The sequence below is a fragment of the Oreochromis niloticus genome, linkage group LG1 (genome assembly GCF_001858045.2).
Source record: "Oreochromis niloticus isolate F11D_XX linkage group LG1, O_niloticus_UMD_NMBU, whole genome shotgun sequence".
Taxonomy (NCBI): Eukaryota; Metazoa; Chordata; class Actinopteri; order Cichliformes; family Cichlidae; genus Oreochromis; species Oreochromis niloticus.
Genome location: NC_031965.2, coordinates 39,200,358 through 39,220,680, shown reverse-complemented (window position 1 = coordinate 39,220,680; position 20,323 = coordinate 39,200,358). Strand labels below are relative to the sequence as shown.

Sequence of the window (20,323 nt, the reverse complement as noted above, 5' to 3'; positions counted from 1 at the left end):
CCTTGAGGCGACTTTTGTTGTGATTTGGCGCTATATAGATAAAATTGAATTGAATTGAATTGACACGATAATTAAATTGTTTTATTGCACGTGTGAGGAATTACTAATAAAAAAAAATCCAATTGATCCTGAAAAAAAAACTGAGAAATTTTTTAAAACACAAAATCCTGAAGGCTTCGAGCTCCCCTGGTCAAAAAGATAGAGATGCTCTATTATAAGCGTTACGGTTTGGTTAATAACAAACCTTCTTTGGGCCGGATATAGAGTTTGTCTGTGTGTGTGTGTGTGTGTGTGTTCCCTGGTATTTAAGAGACTGTACAGGGATGACAGACTCACTCTGTCTGCTGCCCACACACACACACACACACACACACACACAGAGATACACAAAGCAGCAGCTGCCAGGTCTGAGAAATTAAAGGCCCCTCAAAACGCTGCAGTTCCTCTGACATCCAGCAGAGGCTTCTTATATCCAGTGTTGGGACTAACGCGTTATTAAGTAACGCGTTACAGTAACTACGTTATTATTGTGGTAACGAGCACGGTAACTAGTTATTATGCCAAAACCAGGAACGCGTTACTCGTTACTGGGATTTAGATAGGCTCGTTACTCGTTACTTCGTGTGGTGGATATCGCGGAGCTTCCACAGATTCAATAACATTAACAAGTGGTGGAGGCCAGCAGGTGGATGAAGGAAAAGGGAGGCAAGAGGAGAGACCCGAAGCGGCCGCCGGTCCGAGTGTCAGGTGAACTGAACTTCAGGTAAGAAGTTATGACCTGCAGTCTATCGGAGTCAGATATAAACCAAGTTTAGGTGGAGTTTATTTTCGGTATGCTGACTTTTTCGTACTGCGTGCTAGCTAGCATGACGGAGTTTCTATACAGCTGGGTGGGTGCTATGTTACTGATGTTGAACTTTATTTTGTTCATACGGTTAATTATTAGAGTTGCCAACCGTCCCGTAAAAAACAGAATCGTCTGGTATTCAGAGAAAATATTACGCGTTTCGTACTGAGGTGAAAAGGAACACAGTTTGTCCCGGACTTCAGCTACAATGAAAAAGACACAAAGCTGAAGCTGCACAGCTGCCTCTTCTTCTCTCATTCTCTCCCGTTTCTACTTCAATCACGAAACTGATCAATGATCAGCTGATCGGCTTTTCTCTCTTGTTTATTTATCGCACACTTTGCGCCAGAAAGAGGAAACCAGCGGATGTCGCGTTAAACAACAGCAGCACGTTTAAGCTTGATCAGCTGTTGTTAGAATTTATTTAATATTAATTTCTAGTATCAGCTGATGTTTGCTGGAGCCACAGCTGTAAAGCTGCTGGTCATGATATCGGTTTGGTTATCTGGTGAGAGGGAAACATGCAGATGAAACCAGGAGATGTCCTTACTGAATCATCAGAGCTGAACAGGTGATGGAGAAACAGGTTTACCTTTTAGGTGACATGGATGAGTTGAAGGGAAGTTATGAACTGTTTCTGAGAGACAAATAACACCAGGATCCTTTTCTACGTAGCTGACAGCTGGTAACTGTGCAGGGGCGGATCTAGCAAAGTGTTGCCAGGGGGGCAGGTAGGGCATTAACAGGGAAAGGGGGGCACAAGGAAATACTTTTCTTTCTTATTCTCATTTAAAATGTCTTGCTTTAAAAAAAAATTATTATCTGAGGCTTACAACAAACAATTGATAAATTGATACATATATACCATCAGAACAGTGTACATCACTGTCACAACAGTGTTTATTTTCATTCAAAGGCTTTATGATTTTTCCTATAATGGTGGGCCGGTCTCTAGTCAAAATGCCCGGGACGATTTTTTTGTCCCAGTCCAGCTCTGTATGCAGCTCATCTGCAGTCTGGTGTTACCTACATCTTCCTATTCAGAAGGCAGAATTTCCAAGTTCTGAGTACAATCGAAAGCACCACGACTGCAGTTTTTGTGTTGGATGTAAAAAGCAGGCTAGAATCATGGCAGCGGTCAACGACGGTCCAGGCGTGGGATTTCTCTTGTGGAAATGTGCACATTTTTTTTTCCTTTCTATTGGTAGGTGGCACAGTGCACTTGTGGCAAGTAAGCAAGCTAGAAGACTGGCACTCTTGCTGGGTATCCAGTTACGGAAGCAACACATTAACAAGAGAATTCTGAGTAAAACCAAAGTTACTTTCCCTAGTAACTAGTTACTTTGAAAGTAACGAGTAACTTGAAGTAACTGAGTTACTTTTTTAGAGAAGTAACTAGTAATGTAACTAAGTTACTAATTTAAAGTAACTTACCCAACACTGCTTATAACTCACCTGTTTAAGTTGTATTAAGGCTAAAAGTTTGCATTGGGGGCGTGGCCTCTCTGACTGAAGGGTGGATGGTGACACAGGCGGTTGTAGCTTCTAGCTGTCTGCCAGCTTCACCTGAACTGGACCTCTGCACCGTGTTTGTGCTGCTGGAGCCTTTTGGAGCATTTTAATGACATCATGTGACCAGTAGTATGGCTGCTGTGAGGTCACTGTACTAACAGACCTTCCAAGGAGGCGGAGCTACAGTTTTGGTGTTTTGGGATATGATTTTGACAATCCTGAGCTCATGTGGTTAGCATTAGCTGATAGCTTAGCACTACTCCCTCTCATTCAAATATGGCCACTCCTGGCTCCAAAAACCAACATGGCATCTGCTCAGGTTAAAGCTTCAAATGTGGAGCCCAGAACCCGTGACTGTGTCCATCTTTTATATACAGTCAAGTATAACTGTGACTGTGTGTGTGTGTGTGTGTGTGTGTGTGTGTGTGGTTTGGTGCCAGAGAGCTGATAAGGCTGTAATAGCACTGATACAGTGAGGCGTATGAGACAAAACACAGTGACTCACACTGACAGATCTCTGTAACACACACACACACACACACACACACACACACTGTGAACAGACTGCATGGCTAAATGTTGACACTCCATTATTTATTACATGACATATGTTCCTTCTGTACTGCTATCAGACGTGTTTTTGTGTTGCTGTATCATAACTACGTGTGTGTGTGTGTGTGTGTGTGTGTGTGTGTGTAGGTGTGTGTGTGTGTGTGTGTGTGTGTGTAGCTCTTGTACAATGTTCATAAATGGGTGTAATGGGCTCCATATGGTGAAGTTGGAGTAGACTGTGTCTGAGAGAAATATCACCCCTGTCTCCACCTTTCACACACCGCTGAGCGGGTGAACACACACACACACACACACACACACACACACAGCTTCCTGTGGGGATAAAGATGCTGTTTCTCCAGACGGTGTTTTCATGTTAGTGCAGCGTGTTGTCAAATGGAAATGATTGGAAGGAAACACAAAATTAGCACAGGGTGGGGGGCGGGAGGTGTGTGTGTGATGTGTAACCAGAGCTGGTTGGTGCAGAGACAGGAGGGAGAGCATCACCAGTCCTCACACAGGATACTGCTGACGTCTCAGAGTAATGATGGACTCAGACCCATGCTTCGAACATTAACTCTGCTTCCTGATCTAGCGACCCACTGACAGGTGTCGTGATTGAGAGATAATCAATTCGATTCTCTTATCGAGTCTCATTGGCTGCGCTTTGAGAGTCACCTTATCTCTAAGCACCTTTTCAAAGACATTATATAATATAGAGAGTCAGAGTCAGAGTTTATACCGATGATCAGGACCTGGAAACACAGGACAACTCAGTGTGAGCAGTCTGTCACCTGTGGCTAATGAATCTGTTTGATTCTAACAGCTTGTCTCTCTCCAAAGTGCGCCACGAGGAAGTCGGAGCGTCCCAACTTTTTCACGGTAGATTAAAGTGTGTTTGGCTACGTTCACACTGCAGGTCTTAATGCTCAATTCCGATTTTTTGATCAAATCCGATTTTTTTGTCTGCTTGTTCACACTACAAATAAAATGCGACAGCAAACGCGCGCTAGTGTGAACGCTCAAAGCGGCCCGCATGCGCAAAAGAAGACGTCACACACAACTCGCTCTGTTTAGACCCAGAGCAAACAATATTGTTTGACTGATGGCCCTTAATATAAAGACTTCGGACTTTATGTTTCCAGATTTTTGCTTTAAGTTATTTTGTTATTTACATAATAATGTAAATAACCTAATAATGATCCTTTTTGCTGTTTTAGAGGAGCGGTGCTTCAAAGGATAGTTGCAGATTTCTGTCAGAATCTGCAGAAAATACAGTAAAAATAAAATGTTCACATTTCTCCAACGTTGTCTTCCCAACAGTTTCACCGGATGGTAAGAAATCGTTCGCGATGTCCTATCGGGCGCTTCTCCGGCGCTGATAATTGGCGTCTGTCTTGTGTCAGTGACGTAAAAGACGGATTTAATGCGACATGACCGTTCACACAGCAGTCGCTTTCTAAAACATCGGATATGTATCAGATTCAGTACCACATACGAAAGTGACCCAGATCGGATTTGAAAATATCGGATTTGTGCCGTTCACACTGTCAGACCAAGATCGGATACGGGTCGCATAGGGGCGAAAAAATCGGATTTGATGCGCTTTCGCCTGCAGTGTGAACGTAGCCTTTGACTCCTTCAGATCTGTACGTTGTGTCGTACTCGGCAGGTAGCAGAACTTCAGGTCAACATAACAAAACAAGTTCAAAGTAACAAATGCAGTGGTCGTAAGCTGCTTTGATGAACTGTACACTCGCCATGTGAACTGTTTGCATGAGCAGGTGAGTTTGTTTTCATCCCCACCTGCACACCTTCCCACCAATGCAAGCAGAGCACTTTATTATCATCACAGGGCTCCCAGTAAATATTCTAAATCAGATGCACTCACAGTGCCACAGGTGCACATTTGACAGGGCGGTCGCAGCAGATGGCCCCGCCCCTCCCTGAGCCTGGTTCTGCCGGAGGTTTCTTCCTGTTAAAAGGGAGTTTTTCCTTCCCACTGTCGCCAAAGTACTTGCTCATAGGGGGTCATATGATTGTTGGGTTTTTCTCTGTATGTAATATTGTAGGGTCTACCTTACAGTATAAAGCACCTTGAGGTGACTGTTGTTGTGATTCAGTGCTGTATAAATGAATTTAACTCGGTGTCCTCCAGGGCCATACAACCCTTGTCCAAACTCCAATTTACTTGATTTTCAATCACTGATTTATTCTCTAATTTTTCACTTTTGGTTTTATTCACTGGTTATGTTTAGGAAATGGATGCATTTTATTCTGCCTCACAGCATTAATCCTGCACATTAAAAAACATCAATCTCATCCAGTGCCTTTAAATGTGAGGCCACAGGGTCTCTGACAACTGCCCATATGCAAAGAGCTGGGAGCCAAAGCATGACGGCAAAAGAAACATGCACGATCTGCAGACAGCAGCCACTTTAAAAAGCACACACAGGGAAAGAGCCGTGCTGCATCGGTGGGAAGGATGGGAATACGCTGCGTCTCTGTTTAATGTTTGAGGAGCATTCAAAGCGGGTCACCTTGAGCTGAGTCTTGAACCAGATGGGGAACCAAATCTGGAATTAATCTCCTGTGAGATGTTACATCTGCATTCTCTCACTTGGAAAATGACACACAAACACAGAAAAGTGAAAAAAATCACACAGTCCTGAGGGTGCCTGTGAGACGTGGCTTCTCATTAATGCTGTTATTTCAGAGTTAGCTTTCTGCATTTAAAACCCGGCCGAACAAAAGCCCCCATTCAGCTCAGGAATTCCTACAAGCCACTGCTAATTGATTGTAATCTAGCTAGGACCCACACAGCAATATTTCAGCTGGACGCTGGTAAACACAGCAGCATATAAAAAGGCTCCAAACATGGGAAAAGCCCAGTGTGGCTCCATGTGGGGCCTCAGCATGAGTCCAGGCCCCACATGGAGCATATCAGCACTATCGGCTTTGCATTGGCATGATTAGCATTAAATGCTGGAGCTGGAAGAGCAGATGATCAGTGTTTTTGCAGCCTAACTGAGCATCATGCAAGAATCATATATATTCCTCTGAGGTCGGCCAGTCAGGGGTGCGCTCCCTTCACGGGAAGCTGCAGATCCATGTGATTAGATCACCAACTAGGATGAAGAACATGAAATTTCAGTGTCCAACAAAAAAATCACAGCTTCAGGTTTAATAAAGAAGACCTGAAGCAATCGGAAAATCTCCAAAGGCCAACTGTCAGTGATGAGTCCTCAGAGCTGAGCCGTCACACAAGAAAAGGTCTCATTAAAAAAACTAGAGCTGATTAATACGAGGAGCACAGAAGGCAAGGAAAGCAGGACATGACAGAATCCACTGTCATCACTGTCGGCTTTTAATCTTGAAAATCAAAGTTCATCAACAGCAGATTCTTTCTCTGGATTCTTTAACTGCGTCGTGTGTTTGAGATGCGGTTTGGCTGCAGCCTCTCTCTAGTGTCAGCGAATGAGATTAGAAAATCGGCCTGAACGATTGGTCCTGGTCCTGGGATCGGGGCTTCTCTCTCCCGAGCTTCGGTCTTATTACTGTTTCCAATCGGGTCCTGTTATCGTCCGTCGGATCATCTTCCTGCTTTCAGTTATTCTGCTTTCTCTGTGCCTGGCTGGCAAATCTCTGACTCTGTGTTTGGGATTTTGTACTTCCTGTTTTATTTTGGTAACAACTTTGTGCTTTGTTTTCAGTTTGAAATCCTCATGAGTGTCTTTAAGCTTCAGTTTGTCCTTTGTTGGAGCGTCTGCCTGGCACCACATGGACTCTGGCTGCAATCTTAAATAAAGATCAGCTGAGAGTCTGCGTTCCTGCTCCAGCTGTGCCAGTCTGCTTTTAGTTTGTGTGTTAACAAGCAGATGAACAGTTTGAAGATGAGCTGGGAAAAAAAGTCTGCAAAACTTGGTGCTGCTCGCATCTTCATGGAGTAACATCTGCCCACATCTGTTTCCAGTGTTGAGCTCCTTCAGCTGTTTATGTTCATATACACTTCAGGAAGATGATGATTTTGCAGCTGATGCTTCCTCCTCCAGTCCAAAGATGAGGTTCTCATGGCTTTAAAAAATATCTGAGAGCTTTGGGAACAAACCAAAGATAAAACACTGTCATCGTTTTAAAGGAAAGGAGACTTTTTTTTAGCATAATTTGTTTACTGAAGTGAACCAGCTGAGCAGTTTTTAAAGAACAGTGAACATCATACAGTTCAGCCTTAAGGCTGCGAGAGCCGCTGTCTCAAGTGATCTGTGCGAACCGCAAACCAGTGAGCCGTGCAGATCATTCAACAGGCTGAACTGGGACAAAAGAAGAAAAGTCTGCAGAGAGTAATTATCTGAAAATAAAGAAAAATGTACAGAAGTTGGACCCGTGGCATCAGAGAAGAGCAAAGGGCACGTGAAGAGATCAAACACTGCAAATGGAGCAAACGAGTCACTTTAACAGGACGTGGAAGGATCATCATCATCATCATCATCTTATCTGTCTGTTCCAGCAGGCAGCCAAAGATAACAACATGAAGGATTTGACTTTCACCTGATCTCAGATGACCTTGTGCCCATTTTTAGTTTAAGCAGCAAAGATGAAAGTCGTTGGTGTATGAATATGTTTAAAAACACATATAATGAGTCTTTATTTGGTTATTGGATCCTTTCGCTTTGTGGTCACCTGAGCAGAGGTCATCGTTGTTGTTGGAAGCAGAGCGAGGCTGCAGGGCTGCCTTCAGTCCCCAGACTGGAAACAGAGAAATAAAATTAATTCTCTCGGTTTCGTTCACTTTGTCCTCGTTGCCTCGTTTATGATGATATTACCTAGCAAGAGCTTTTGTAAATGGAAATCTGAGAAATATCGATTGTTGAAACACTGCTGGATATAAACCTGATTCATATCCGCAGCCATGCCAATTTATTCCACAAAAAGATAAATTGTGTATGCAATATATGTTCGCACAGTCAGTTCTTATTATTCACTTCCTGTGAGTTCTCTCAGTCTACACATTACAAAGGCTGGCTCAATCATCAGGCCATAAAACTCTGTTAGAAAATATCTCTGGTGAGCCTGTGTGCACATGAAGTGCCAAAGCTCATCTGACAAGCAGAAGCCACGGATTACAAACTGACAGCACAGTCTGCAGCTCAGAGAAGCTCTCAGCTGATGTAGCAGCGCACTGTGAGATCCACAAAATCCCAAACCTCCTGTTTTCCTCTGGCTGTAACCCTCCTGACCAGATTTAGACTCCACATTTTCAAGCTTCAGTTTTGGTACAGACTTCTTGGATGGTCAGTGACCTCACAGCATATTATTGGTCACATGATGTCATTAAAAATGATCCAACAGCACAAACACGGGGCTGAACTGTAGGTAACACAAACAGTTCAGTGTGCAGACAGCTAGCAGCTACAGCTGCCTGTGTCACCATCCACCTGTAAGTCAAAGAGGCCACGCCCCTAATAATGAATCAACTTAATCCAGGTGAGTTACAGAAACATCCTCGTCCCATACAGGTAAACATGTTTATTTCTGCTGTAAAGTTTTAACATGGGAGTCTACGGGGACTGACTCACTGCTGCCTCTGCTGGACGTCAGAGGAACTGCAGGTTCAAGAGCTTCAGTGTTGGCTTCATTTTTCAGCTCAGAAGTCGACACTAAGCTGAAGAAGCGTTTTGCTAACCACCAAAAAACCCAAACAAAACAACAAAAACCATGTTTGCTTTGCTGAATAGTTCCTAGGAAATACTCGACAGTATTTTTTCCTTTATGTGTCTGCTGCTAAAAATATATTTTCTTAAATATCAAAACTTGCTGCTCTCTTTAGGAGTTAATCCTCCAGGAAAAAGCTGACAGTGAGGAAGGAGTTTTTCAGAAAATAAAGACTTTGGGAATAGTTTGGACCTGGGATTAAGCTGTGCAGCTACTTGATTTGTTAAGCTTTTTGAAGAAGATGTACAGTAACATGGACGTAATTCAGATGGGTATTAGCGCTCTGTTTTTATTGGTCCTACCTATCTCAAAGCAGCTCCAGTTGACACGCAGGGCAGCAGATAATAACTGCATTTTCATTTTGAGGAGCACTCTTCTTTTCAAATGGACAGTTTTTGCAGTGTAAGCAGCCGTGGTTGATAGAAACAGTGAAGCCTTCCACACATTATCCTGTCCCTGACACAGCAGGAGCAGAAAACTGATTCAGCTCCCTCTGATTCTCTCATCTCTCCCTCCCAACACTGAATGAAACTCCAGAATCACCTCAAAACTATCCAAAGATGAGATCTGAGGTACTACACTGGTTTACCTTCATTATGATGTCACAGTTCTCTGCTGTGTAGTAAAACTGTGATTTTAGGCCTGAATCTGGATCCAGCTTCAGCTTCCTGAAGCCTCCAGCCTTCTGTAAAGGTCCACTTTAAGGTCATCATGGGTGACATCACAGACAGCATTTTAAGTAGATCCAGTGAGACTGGATTTGCTGGCTTGTCCCTCTCTGTCCTTGTTTAAGCGTCACAGACATCATCCAGTGAGACACCTGCAAGGATGGGCTGGACTTGCTCTTCAGACCCGTTATTGTCTGTGACATCAGGGGACGTACAGGTAACACGAAGGACGTGCTCAGCCCTCAGTCAATGGGTTCGCTTCCTCTTTAACTCGGCCAAGTTTGACACGAAGCTTCTGACACACCTGTGAAATGAGAACACATGAACCTCAAGGAAACATGTCGATCAACCCAGAACTCCTGGCAGAGTTGTGGGAACGCTCTTTTGGAAGCGGGCCCACCGAACAGACAGACAACGACTGGCCCGAAGTCACATGACCAAACACACCTTTACAGGTGTCTCATTGGACTGTATTTTACTTCACATCTTTTTTTATTTAAACTGTTTTTGAAAAGCTTTCATGATGATGTCACAACCAAAGCAACCGTTAGTTTTGATCAGTTTATAATCCAGTGAAAGATGTGCCGAGTGCCCCACGCTGAAGCTCGAACACGCGGCCCAAACAGTCTTTAATGCTTTAATACTGTCTTCATCTGGGGGATTTAATATAAAGGCAATATTAAATATAGTCGCTTCTCATTTCGTTTCCCTTCTCTCCGACACGGTGGCTGTATTTACTGTGTTTGCTGGGCCGTGAGATTGAATGTGAATAAATGTCGAGCGGAGACAGATAAACAAATCGGCGCACCGAGCAGTCACTCAGCTGAGCGGCAGCGTGGGACGGAACCGTCTCCGTTTCCTACGAAAACCTTTTGTTTCCTCTCCAGATTCAGCTGCTCCAGGAGTTTATTAAGAAGGAAGTCTCCCTGACTCAGTGACACGCTGAACAAATGACACAAAACAAACCATTATTTTGTTATCAGGACACACAATCACCAGGTTTATCATCTATTAGACTGGAGAGCACCCCCGTGGTGTCATGGTTTAATGACCCGGGCCACGTTAGTTTCATTCATCATTGGGGAGGCTGAAGCCATGTAACAAACTTTAAGCCTTAATACATTTTAAACAGGGGGCTCCTCCCCCCGTACGGTCTTTATGAAGGGAAACATGATCCACAGAGACCAGTCAGTTTGTGTATCAGGCTGTAAACATGTTTATTTCTGCTGGAAGGTTTTAACATGGGAGTCTATGGGGAACGACTCACTGCTGCCTCTGCTGGACGTTGGCTAAACTGCAGGTTTTGGTGCTTCCGGTTCTAGCATGAAATCCCGGTGGCTGCTATCCTTCCTCAGCCTATGGGGAACGACTCACTGCTGCCTCTGCTGGACGGCAGAGGAACCGCAGCTTTTGGGACTTGCATGCTGCATTGCTCATTTCTGAATCTAACGAATGATTTTCTGAGGAAACTGTTGTGTGACGTTACATCTACTCTAAAATAAGTAGAACACGCGGGGACACTGGCTGCTGTGTTTGAACGAGGGGACGATAAAGTTCTTAAAACAAACGGATGCAGACAGAGCAACCCCAAAACAGGAGTGGACGGTTTTAATACCAATCCCTGAATAACTGAGGCCTGATTTAACCTAACAGGAGAGGACAGACTGACATTAGACGCGATGAAGAATCTACCTGAGCTGCAGGTGAAAGAGAAGGACTCCTTTCAGTCAGTCACCTGGGCGATGTTTGGGAGAGGAGGGAGGAGGCTGAGTGATAATCAGGCAGACAGACTTATGTGTATCATGTCAGGATTTCCACGGGGTTAAAGACACTATGCACTCCTATGTCTGAGCAGAAATGTCAGCGGCGTTATATAACGGGCTCGGTTAGAACTGTGATCGGCGCACTTTGCGCTCTGAGGGCATTTATGTCAAAACCATAATCCCCGTCACAGTGACGGGCACACTGGAGTAATTTACATCCATGAAACTGGCTGGCTCCGATTTCAGAGCCAAATGCAAAATGCAGGCATTGGCAAAATAAACAGAAAGTGAAGCTTTTCAATCACTGATCAATGAAAACAAGCTTGATAAGACACAACGAGGGCGGGGCAGACTGTGTGTGTAGAGGCTGTAAATGAGCTGGTAACACTTTATAATACAGTATACAGTAATTATATTCACCCACACATATGTAGAGGTAGGTAGACCAGAATAATGGGCAACAAGTCAGGTTTTTACAGGAAACAAGGAAATACTTTTTTTATTTTAAAGGGTCACCAGCGAAAATAAAAACACTGATGAAGCCACAGAAACCTGTGATTTATTGAACCTTTATAATAAAACGTCTGGTTGTCTCTCACTGTTCACTGTTGTTTTCCTCCTCTCTGCCTCGTTTCACTGTAAAGATAAAGGTTTCCTCCTTTATCTCTGAAACGGTTTAACTGAGGATGAAAGTTTAATAGGCCATTAACAGAAACTGGGTCATTGCAGCAGCAAATAATGGGACACAACAAGAAACAAGATCACACAGACGTCCTGTCTTTCGTTGCACAGAGTAAAATCCGAGGTGGGAATGTCAGATATTTGTATCCGTGTCGCTCAGACATTAATGGAAACTGCTGACGGTGCTGCTGCGAACGCAGGATGTTCGTTTGATGCAGTGTAATGTGACGGATGGCTCTGAAAGCGTCATATGGTGGCAGCACTGACATTTTCATTATCTGATCTCTCCCTTAGAGCAATACCTACACATCCCACGAAACAGTCTCACTGACACGGAGATGAAATCTGTCTCGTGCTCGTGTGCTGAGGCCCTGCAGCTGGGAGGAGATCTGCTTCGTTTAGCATAAAAGGTGGAGGCAGCAGGTAAAAGTAAGTCTGAGTGCACAAAATAAAGCTAATCACATCCTAACATCAGCTCTCTGCTCAACACAGACGGCTCACATTTAAAAGCCAAGAGTCTCACGACAGAGATCAAAGTTACAGAAGATTCAACACATGACAAAAACAATCCAGATTAATGATTAATATAACACACGTGCCAACAGCAACATTACACCTGTGAGTGAATAAAGTGGGCTGCAGGAGAAGAAGACTGTGAGAGGGATTTTTATGGACTGTTCTCTGAATTTGCTCATCAGACCATCTTTAACACCAACAGATAAAATGATCAACGTGGCTGTTCTCCCAGCTGGTACATACAGCTGATACTGGTCAGAAGAAGGCGTCAGTGGGATGAGAAGCTACAAACGTGTCCTCTGGTGTGTGAACGGTCATCAGCTGGGCTACATTTACCTGCATAAATCTAGATCTGATCAAGGCTATCACACTTCTGCAGGTTCAAGGATTTGGATAAAGTACTTACACAAATAAGTAGGTCCTGCAAATTCACAAGGCAACACTTCTTATCTTGATAATTAAATTACATTGCGATAAATACAAGTGTGTGATTTCACACAGCCAGTATTGACAGATTTGGACTGGAGCAAACACCATTCTGACACACACAAATATCTACTTGATGCTAATTTTGAACCACGAAGTTGTGACAGTGGATTTAAACATATTATAAAGAGAGAAGGAGACACACAGACGTGAGAAAGTGAGAGCTGAAACGTGCGTGACGCGAAGACGTGAGCGCGAACAAGTCGGTGCCAGTGAGTGGATGCTGCTCCGCAGCCAAGAACCCGTTTAATACATAATGCTGCAGAAGTACCATAGCTCTGCTCCTCCCTCCTCATCCATCATCTGCACACACACACACACACACGCACGCACACACACGCGCGCGCACGCACGCACGCACACACACACACACGCACACACACACACGCACGCGCACGCACGCACACGCACGCACGCACGCACGCACGCACACACACACACACGCACGCACACACACGCACGCGCACGCACGCACACACACGTACGCACACACACGCACACGCACGCACGCACACGCACGCACGCACGCACGCACGCACACACACACACACAGGAAGAGCAGGGAGCCTGGCTGGCAGTGCAGAGCTCCATCTCCAGAGCTGATGAGGTGAAAGCTGCTCTGTCAGAGCTGGCAGAGGACGCGACTCAACACCCGAGCTGTCAGAACAACATCAAGCAGCATCTTCACACTCGCCGCCTCACTTCATGCACGTCACACTCCACAGTTTGATTCCCTGTTACTTATAAAATGTTCTATTATTTAGACAGAAAGAAGCAGATTATTCATGACTGCAGGACTGGTTCCTCTTTAAAACCTGCTTCTGGTAAATAAGAACCCACGGCACGGTGACATGGTCCACATGGGTTTGTGTTCTTACTGGTTAAAATAATCAAGTTCTTTAGGAGCTACATTTCTCCACATTGACTTCTATGAGTTTATATCTATGTGTTTAAGCAGCTGGATGACGGAGTGGAAGAACTGAAGCTGAAGTGGTCGCAGCAGAACAAGAGGCAGTCATCATCACCGAATCCAGCCCTCAGACAACGAGTCCCAGGAACCGACATGATCCATGTCTGCTGGCCAAAACTTAAGCAAGAGGATGACCACGAAGGAACCTCACGAGAGTAAAACACATCAAACTACCAGCCAATAACCAGCTGATAACATGACCTTTATAACAGGATTGGCCAAACCAAACGTGATCTCAGGTCCTCCTGAATTTATGGTCTCAGCTGCTGTTTCAAGTCTTAGTGAATACAAAATGATGTTTACTTTGAAAGTTGTCACCAAGGAGCAGGAGGCAGACGGTAGACTCTGGTTACAGCCCCTGATGGACCCTCTGGAACCTCTTTGGACTTCACGTCCACACCTGTTCCAGGTGTTTTCAATCTTCTGGTGCCGCTGATTCGACAGGTGGAAACGGAGGCTGCGGCTCATCGTTGCCTTCGTTACCTGCTGAAGATCGAGCTCTGTCCAGATGTTGTGTTAGCACCTTAACACAGTTTCTTTGTGCTCTGGACGCAGATTGAACTTTTCCTTTTGTGCAATAAAAATAAAAGTCCAAATATCCACTCCTCAAAAGCTGAACATTGCTGCACCATTGTCCTCCTCCCTGCACACAAACTGAACCAGCTGACCGTAGCACAAGTGCACAGGCAGAAGCCTGATGGTTTTCCTTTTCTATCCTCCAGCATGCAGATAACTGAAGAGCCTTTAATGCAAATAACGGCATGATTGTAAATGTAATGTGATTACTAAGTGCAGTAAAAAGGTAATGGGATTACAGTAACACTGCTACTCAGTGACTGCCTGGGGGTTTCCACAGTATGTGTGGCTTCAGTTGGATCACTTTCCAGCAGGTGTGTTACAGCAGACTGAGGATGCTGCACCAGCTCCACACCCACCCCAGCGAAGCTCCCTGTGCCATTGATTTTCCAGCGTTTTTCAGGGGAAGAACAGTCTAGACGGCCCACTGCCCACTAACTGATCCCACTGGGCCGAGAGAGAAACCTCAAAGACTCCACAGAGACAGCGAGACCGAGAACCTGAGACTAACCACACTTTGTTACAGGAACTCTCACAACAGAGGCGACACACACACACACACACACACACACACATTGTGCATTTGCCAACGTGGAAGTGTCCAGAGCGCTTACAAAGAGCCAATCAGGAGCTACAACCTGCATAGCGGAAGCACAACCAAAAACAGGTGAACCTCGGGCGACTGACGAAGGTTCACGATCAGCTCTCAGGTAGCGTTATTTCCACCAGTAACCAGCACAGGGTGAACGCTCCATTACTGAACACCTCATGACACAGTCTGCATGTTGTGTCCAAGAAGTGATCGAGTGTAAATGAAGTCTGAACGTGCTGCTCAATCAGAGTAACACACACACACACACACACACACACACACACAGGAGGAGCTTCATCTTTTCCATTATCTGAAGAATATGAACCCAGCCACTTGAAACATACTTCTGTTATGAGCTTCCAACAGTGTGTGACCTTCTTCTTTAAACTGCGTGCATGTTAAGTGTGTGCAGGCTGTGCGATGTGTGAATGCATTTCTGCGGTTTGGAGGCCACTCGTCCTGCCTGCAGCTGGTGTCTCTGCAGAGATGAATGGACACAGACAATATAAGCAGATTACAGGCCCGCTGCCTATCAGCAGAGGAGGGAGGTTTTCTCCTACAGAGGACTTTATTCAACCCAAGAACATGCTTTTCATTTTCCACAATTCCTGAGAAACTCATGCAATCATCTGTCACATGTCCAATTAAATTCAGTTTGTTCAGGCTCACATGTGAGAACTGGCATCATCACAGTGTTTCTAAAGCAGCAGTGTGCACTCATTCTGAATTTACGGCTATATCAACAATATTGCTTCGACAATAATTGAGCTCTCTCTGCACAGACGGCGTTAAGCTAAAAAAGTAAAGACATTATAGTTCACATGGCAGGATGTCCCAGAGCCCAGACAGCATTCTGCCGTCACAGTACTTCATTGCTGCTTTCTATCAATCACTCAGTCTCGCCTTTTTGTTTTCTCTGGCAAATAAAATGACGTGATGAAGTTTACTTTCACTTTGTGCCGGATCTTTTTCCTTGCAGTAATCTGTAACAGCTGCTAAAGTCATTCTTCTGTTAGTTCTGATTTATCTGCTAAACAGCTCCTATGATTGAGGCTGAGGAAGGATAGCAGCCACCGGGATTTCATGCTAGAACCGGAAGCACCAAAACCTGCAGTTTAGCCAACGTCCAGCAGAGGCAGCAGTGAGTCAGTCCCCATAGACTCCCATGTTAAAACTTTCCATCAGAAATAAACGTGTTTACAGCCTGATACACAAACTGTCTGTGTAGAGGTAATTCCCCCCTTTGTAATAACTTCTTTTAGGTTTCTCTCTCCCCAACCGGACGCAGTAGATGGCCCCGCCCCTCCCTGAGCCTGGTTCTGCCACTACAATATAAAGCACACTAAAAAACCAAGGGTATACCAAGGTGCTTGACAAAATAAGATAGGAAAAAGGAGATGGGAGGGAAAAGAGAAAGGACCTGACACGTATCAATTATAAAACCATGTCAATCACAATACATAAAAGTAGTTAACAAAGCATAACGGATAAAAATGTATCAACGCACACCAAATATTAGCTAGGTGTAAAAGCAAGATTAAATAAATACGTCTTATCCTTCATCACCCTAACCTGCTGCACATCCTTTCCAGCTCCATCCTGTCAAGTCCTTCTCTCCTTCCTGGTAGCCCAACCTCACATACACGTCACTAAAAGCCTTTTCCTTCGTTACATAACAGTATGTTTGCATTATTAGGGGCGTGGCCTCTTTGACTGACAGGTGGATGGTGACAACAGGGTGCTGCTAGCTGTCTTCCTATCTCTCATCACATTTCTGAGGGTGTTAAAAGTGAAAATTGTCCAAGCAAAGAAACTGTTTTCAGACCAACAACATTAAAGTTTTCCTTAAATTACACCAAAGTCTTCGAGCAGCCTGAACTACAGAGACTTGATGAATATATGACTCTGCACTGTCTCGTTGTTGTGAACACATCAGCTCCTGACATCCCCGAGTCTTTTTTAACATTTCTATCTTGGCGTCAGGGTGATAAAGCCTCTTTGTTGTATGAATCATCAGTTTCTTTAGTTTCTATCCAAAAAATAAAAACCTTTTCACACACTGATGTCAAAACTTTGTGTTACTGAGAACGGTGAGAGCGAAGGAGGCTGAGATTTCTTTGGGAGAGTGCTGTAATTGCAGCACTTTAGAGCTGCGCTGAGATGCAGCAATAAAGAGCATTGTGGTTAATTCATGCTACACACACACACACACACACAGATTTTATTACTCTCTGGGAGAATGAGTCAGTCTGGTCAGGAGAGAAAAGCAGGGACGTAAACAAATAAATGACAGAGTGATGGAGGGATTGATAATGACCAGACTGGAGGAGGAGGAGGAGGAGGTGAAGATAGAAAGAAGTGCAGCCTCTGACAGCGGACGTGTGGAGGAGGGCCGCGTCCTGCCAGGTTTGATTCCTGCGTGGCTTCAGAGTCAGCAGGATGAAGTGAAGTGAGCGGGGGAGGAAGAAGAGCAAGAAATTAGAGGAGTGGAAGAGGAAGGTGGAAAGGTCAGAGCTGTAATTAACCTTCAGAGTTGGCGGCGCTGCAGAATAAACAGACAAACTTGGTGCTGCGCTGCTGCTTTGTTTAACCTTGCTGCCATTTTGTTTCAGACGCTGCTGCAGGTGAGGACAAGTTTTCACATTTATGTCTTTATGTTTGAGCCACAGGTTATTCATTTAGCATTAGTTTGCTAACAACACGTAACCTTTGTCGTGTGCATTTGAAGCAGCTGCTCCCTGAGAGCATCCTCGGGCTGCGGAGGCCTCAGCCTGTTCCGAGCATGCTCACTGAGTCGCCGAGGACGGCGAGCTCTCTGCGGATTTACAGCCGTGTCGAACTGAAACGATGAACCGAGCAGGGAAATGTTCTCGGGGCGTCTCAGCCACTGCAGCAAGTTTACACTGATGTAACTCTGGATCTATGAGTGCATTATGAACCTGGGCAGCATCTACAAACAGACATAAGTGATATGAAAATGCACGATCAATAGATGATCTTTGGTTTCTGTTTGCAGTCGACTGACCAATCACATGCTGGGCAGGCTTTGGGTACCTGTAGAAAAATCCTAGAGGAACAAAGCATTTATGGAAATGACATCTTAAAATCTTCAGCTTTTATCTGACAGTGATTTAGGATTTAAATTTTTGTGTGTGTTCTTACAGCGGGATGGCACAGGAAGTCTGGACCTTATATGTGCTGTTATGCTGAAAGTCCTGATGTACTGGATCGGTGACTCTGCTCTCAGCTCCTGAATGTCTGAGCCTCTCATTCTACCTGCAAGGCCGACCCTGGATGGGCTCTTTTATCCTGGAGAGTCACACCCACAGTTTGTGGTTAGAAACATATCCACCAGTATAAGGATCTTCACCTTCATGCATATTAAAGTGGCCAAGTCAACATTTTCTAGCAGAGAACCATGGCCTCAGACTCAAAGGACCCGCTTCAGGATCCTGGTTCAGCAGCAGTGACCTGCACTGATGTTTCTGTGAGTCTGTCTCATCTCTGTGGACAAACTTTGGTCCTCTCTTCTTCTCAGCGATGCTTCAGCTCGTTCAGGTTCGCAGCATTGGTTCATGCACAGCCTCTCAGTCAGGCTCAGGTCTGGACCTTGGACCACTGCAGCAGCTCCGTTCTTTGCTGCTGTGCTGGGATCGCTGTCCTGTTTGGTCCAAGCTTCAGCTGTGGGACAGACGGCCTCACGCTGACTCTAGAGCACTTTGGAATACAGAGGAGTTCCACTCAGTTTGTTTCCTCCAAACGTGCTGCTGTGCATTATGGGAAAACACCTCACTTTGCTTTTTGGTTCCAGAAGTCTTTGTTTTGTTCTGATTCAGTGTTGCAAACCCAAACCGTGCTGTTCTGCTCCTTTAGGGAGAAGAGGCTTTCTCCTGCAGACTTCCAAACAAGCCATACTTCAGTCTGTTTCTAATTCTGCTCTTATGAACTTTGACCTTTAACCTGCTGACTGAGGCCAGCAGAGTATAGAGCTCTTGGGTTTATCTCCACACTCGGACCTCACGATGAATTTGCTGGGATGTCCGATTGTGGCTCTGTGCTAACACACACCTGAATGCTCCAGAGCAGCAAACAGGTGCTCTCACCTGCTGACGATCATTTATTCAGGTGCATTTGATCAGCAGCACCTGGCTGCTTTCTGCCTGCTCAATTCAAATGGAAGCACGGATGGTTTAGTTAAATCTTCACGGGACTGCAGAGTCCTGTCAACATGTTTGTTTTTATGCATTTTATAGATGCATAAAACGTGATGTTCTAACATCGGTCGTAACAAATGAAAGACTCGAGATGATGCAAGAGGAAGAGACATCATCAGGACTTATAATGTCTGTAGAAAACTCAGTGCCAGTCCATCTACTAAATGTTACACCAAACATGAAGCTGTTGACCTGCTGGTGCCAAAATGGGTGACCTCTTCAGTGTGAGGCTGAGGATGGAGGTACAGCTGAGGCCTGCAGGACATTTAAATGATGGCGTGTGAGTCTTTTGATCTAAAACATCGACCCATCGGCCCAAAGGGAAACTGCCACCGAGAGCCACGCCGGGCTTTTAGGCGCTCACCGCAGAGAGCACGTGTACGCTACGTTTTTCACACGCTGACATTCAAAACGAGCTAAAAGACCAAAGAAACAAAAAACGTCGTCTTCACTTCAAACACGAAGAGATAAATTTCATATACGACGGCCTGCATTACAGCTTCTCTGCGGCCGCCCGCTTCACTGTAATCACCGGGCTACAGTTTGGATGTCTGCTCTGAGCTTTCTGCCCATTATCCTGCTGCCCACACACACACACATACACACACACACACACACACACACACACACACGGCCTCTGAGCACCTTTAAACATTGTTTCGGTCTCACAGGCTTCAGAGTGGTGATGTTTCTTTTATTTATCTGTTTATTTCTCACAGTAACAAACGGCTGAACAGGGCAGCCGGCGCCATCTGTTACTGTTGAGGCTGATAGCTGCTCTAATGGGCTGGGACTGAGGTCCACTCTGCTCTCTCTCTCACACACACACACACACACACACACACACACACACACTGAATCGTCGGGTTTAGCGTACACACACTTGTCAGTCGTAAATGTAAAATCCATAGTCTTAATGAAGCACAAACAACATCTGACGGTGTTTATCGGTAACATAACTGCTGATAAGTTCCTTCTTTCCTATCTCGTCTATTGATTTTTATGTGTAAGTGTTTGGTTTCGTCTCATTTTCTCCCTGATCCTTGCATCCTTCCATCCTTGCATCCTTCCATCCTTGCATTAAAAAAGCTCAGAAAGCTGTTTGTTGACTGCTCTTCATCAGAGCAGAGGAACCACACGGTCTGATGGGAGTTCATGGAAACCATGAAGTTTAATCTCCTGATTCGTGTCCTTGGACACTCACCTGTACTTTTTTTGTCTATGTGAACATGAT

The 20,323-nt window shown here is 44.9% G+C and overlaps 2 long non-coding RNA genes across 2 annotated transcripts; one reads left to right on the top strand and one right to left on the bottom strand.

Moving 5' to 3' along the window:
* Positions 1-10,927: 10,927 nt before the first annotated feature.
* Positions 10,928-15,869, top strand: LOC109202914 (uncharacterized). Its single transcript, XR_002062913.2, has 3 exons — positions 10,928-10,994; positions 12,030-12,164; positions 13,693-15,869. It is a non-coding gene; the product is annotated as an uncharacterized LOC109202914 (long non-coding RNA).
* Positions 15,870-16,796: 927 nt separating this feature from the next.
* Positions 16,797-18,948, bottom strand: LOC102080937 (uncharacterized). Its single transcript, XR_003220928.1, has 3 exons — positions 18,347-18,948; positions 18,038-18,184; positions 16,797-17,942 (listed from the first exon to the last, which is right to left on the bottom strand). It is a non-coding gene; the product is annotated as an uncharacterized LOC102080937 (long non-coding RNA).
* Between the last annotated feature and the right edge of the window lie 1,375 nt (positions 18,949-20,323).